This window comes from Anneissia japonica, unplaced genomic scaffold, assembly GCF_011630105.1.
Source record: "Anneissia japonica isolate Jap-2015-1 unplaced genomic scaffold, ASM1163010v1 scaffold287835_len3118868_cov185, whole genome shotgun sequence".
Taxonomy (NCBI): Eukaryota; Metazoa; Echinodermata; class Crinoidea; order Comatulida; family Comatulidae; genus Anneissia; species Anneissia japonica.
The window spans coordinates 804,728-808,426 of NW_022737223.1; the positions used below are offsets into that span (position 1 = coordinate 804,728).

At 32.2% G+C, this 3,699-nt stretch overlaps 1 protein-coding gene across 1 annotated transcript in view; it reads left to right on the top strand.

Annotated features, from left to right (window-relative positions):
* Window positions 1–2,060: 2,060 nt before the first annotated feature.
* Window positions 2,061–3,699, top strand: part of LOC117117204 — a 33,934-nt gene continuing 32,295 nt past the window's right edge. Inside the window, exon 1 of the mRNA XM_033261432.1 lies at window positions 2,061–2,363. The gene's annotated coding sequence lies outside the window, so the exon portion shown is untranslated. The remainder of the gene's footprint in view (window positions 2,364–3,699) is intronic.

Here is a 3,699-nt window from a genome sequence, read left to right on the forward strand (position 1 = left end):
AAGTTATTCAAATAGGCTTGGATGCTGATATCGACACTGAATTATGCAAATACACTACACAAAATTTGGTCAAATTGTAAGACAGTACAGAATTCCAACATAACGAAGGTTATTAAATGTTGTTATGCACGTTGGCATAGGGATATTTGCGTATATCGCTAAGATGTGTATCACCGGGGAACTGTTATATTATAGCTCTATAATGGCTTCATTATGGCTTTAAATAAGATAAGGGCCTAAGCTATAACTAATATCGTATTCGTGCATACCATTCATAGCCATTTGTCATGTAATTGTTAATGTTGCTAGAGGCTAGAGTTATGCAGCGATCGGTAATTGCTGGTTAATGAAAATGGCGGTTTGGTTAGAGAAAAAAAACTTCCAAGCTTTGGAAATACTCCAATTAAAGTGTCCCCTTAATAGGGGTTGTACCCCTATTCAGGGGACACTAACCAAAAAAAATTGTCCCCTTAGTATGGGTTTTTTTGCATGTTTTAATATAAAGATGACATACATTCTTTATAATTTTATTTTTATTGACATAAGAATCGGTTACAGTAGAGTAAGACCTAATTTATAGCAATAATTTGCAATGCAAATACAATTCTTTTATAATATTAAATCAGCAGAAAATGTTCTCAATATTGTTTCATTATGCAATGTTAATGACTAATTTTTTTTTTTTAATATTTAGCTTTCTAAATAAAATGATCAAATAATCTCATATGGTTTCAAATAGCATAATGTGATTAATATGTATGTAAGGCCCAAACAAAATCTTGTGTTGACCACGTTTTGGGAAAATCCCAAAAATGGGTAGGTGGGTAGGAAAAGTTCTAAAAAGCTAGCCCATTCTAGCCTTTTTAGCTCATTAAAAATATTTTTCGTTGTAGTCGAAATAAAAACTGAAATGCCGACCGTCAATTTTGAACATTTTGGGTCGGTCGGGCGTGACCAACACAATATTTTTTTTTTATTCGGCCTAATGTGTAGACCTATGTGAAATTTCCTGAAAAGGTAAACAAATTTTGGTTTATTTACAAATAACAACAATCACATTAGAGCTTTCTATTAGATGGATGTAGCATGAATAGAGTAATATGTTTTGATATAGATTAGAATCCTATATGAAATGCATCAAAAAAGAAAAAGAAATCCCCATTGTTAAGGGTCAAAATCGACAAGATTGGTTTACGAACCAACACATGCAGTAGGCCAACACAAGCAAGGGGAGAAAATTCTGGTGTAGGCCTATTGCTCAAAAGGTCTCAAAATATAAAGTTGAATGGATTTTTCTTATTTTTAGAGTGCTGTAGATGTTGTTTTACAATGAAAATAAATAAGTGTCCCCTTAATAGAGGTTATTTGATCATTTGGCACACTCAGAAGGTGTCCCCTTAATAGGGGTTTTCTGTAGCGTTAAAAGATATATTGCCCCTCGTTTCACGGAAAAGTGTCCCCTTAATAGGGGTGTCCCCTTAATAGGGGTGTCCCCTGAATAGGGGTGACCCAAAGGAGGGTTCTACTGTATTAAAGACGGTGAGCTCGAACTTGATCCGAAGCACAATAAAAGAGCGGATGGAATTCAAAGACAGGGGGAATAAATTGCATTTAAGATGTCTAATAAAATAATCAGTTAACATTTCCTGTAAGGTGTCGTTATGAACAGACGTTATTTTAAATTAAAGAATTAATTTTAATAAACGTGCTTTCATTATATTTTATTATCATTTTACTATTTTTTTGTATTACCGTATATTGTCTTTACTAGTGTCTTTCTTTGATTTTAAAGTGAGTACCAATAAATACTGAATATTAAGTGTTTGTACAATTCACTGTTCCCTGGTACAATCGTAACGTGATAACTTTCAATTAAGTCGAAGCAGAAGGTAATAACACTCATCATCCGAGTGGGTTTTCATAGGCTAATTACATAGCTACTTGTTGCGTCAGTTACGAACCAACCAATCAACACGCTCAGTCCAATCTTGGGGCTATGAACCAATCCGCTACTATATTACTTTGCTGATGTTGCATCGATATGTGCATGTCATAAAGCTTGGCCTATTCTACTATTCTTATTATATCTCTATGGTACATGTATAAGCCATAATGTTTGTGCGCGTCAATAATGATACATCTACTGCTGATTGTCTAATAATAGCAATGTCAGAATGATTGAAAAATCAATAATATTAATGTTCATGTCTGTTTATAGGTAAACTCGAATTTTGTCAACTACGGATTCTAAGTTACATCGAAGCCAAGGATTTGTATCCAAGCATTATTCCGTTCGTTAGGTGCAAATGCGATCACTTTATATTTGCGCAGTGTTACCATAGGGAAGAGGCTATCAGATACTGGTGAGTAGGCTACAAATTTCTATAAAGTTATAGGTCTTTAGGTAATATGGAGTTCTACTTATGGATGCATTTAATTTTATCGTTAATTATTTGTATTTATGTCGTTTGTCTTTTTTTGTAATTCTGGTAGTCAAGTGTTGTTTGTTTGTAATTGTTAGATTTTTTTTTATGAATAGCAGTTGACCTTTCCCGCCAAATTGGAAGGCTTAGCGTTTCTAAATTAACTTTAGCTACAAAACAAATGCATGAAATAGGACTGAATACATGATGAATTATATGTATATTCCTCCTGCAATGTATACCGTTAGCTACAATATATAGGCATATTGTTTTAAAAGACAACCCTGAACTTGAAATAGGCTTATTACCATAATTTGAATGTCAATTCTGTTGAGAATTGACATCTACAAATCAGTAGCATTCCTAGGGGGAAATAATCACAGTTCATTAATTTATTTTTCTGGAGATGCTAGGCAACAAGGAGAAGTCTTCCCTGTACAATATTGTCTCCCATACTTAGCCTATCTGTCAGTACAAATATTTTAAAAACCTGTACATTTGATTTGAGAATGAACAATGTTATTATTATTATTATTATTATTATTATTATTATTATTATTATTATTATTATTATTATTATTATTATTATTGCTTGATTGATTATGGTTCGTCGCCTCTCACTTTGTAAGAACTACTTTAGAAAATTAAAATCACCTTCCCATAAATTACATTCCATTTTACCGCCAGTTCCCCTTAAAAACTACAATTTTAGAAACAATCGCGAATTTGTTCTTCCTAAAGTGCTGCCTTCTAATTTTCTTCCTAAAGTGAAAGCCTAAAAAAGTATTGTATTGTTAAACTTCAATCATCAGTTATGTATATTGTCATGATTGCAATAAAGTGGATTTTTGAGATTTTTTGAAATAATTGATTGAACAAACTGTACCGGTATGTTTCATTACATGAGTTTCGAAAAAGTTTTACATATTTCTAGCATTGTAACGGCAAAAAGCAAAGATAGATGATAATTTCCTAGATGGTTCAGATCTCAGATTTATTATTATGTACCGTACTACACTTTCAAACAGTGGCACACACTAAGTAGTGGTGCGACCAGATAATACAGTTAAAATTATAATAACTATTTAAAAAATGAAATAATGGTACTTAAAATGATACAACGAAGACACTAAATTCTATTAAACACAATAATAAACAAGATATAGGCCTACTAACAAAGATGAACCATAAGTTACAGTTAAGCAAGAAGCCAAAAAATAAAAAATAAAAAAATAAATACCGGTGTGTGTGTATCTGTCTATTATACACATCTAGA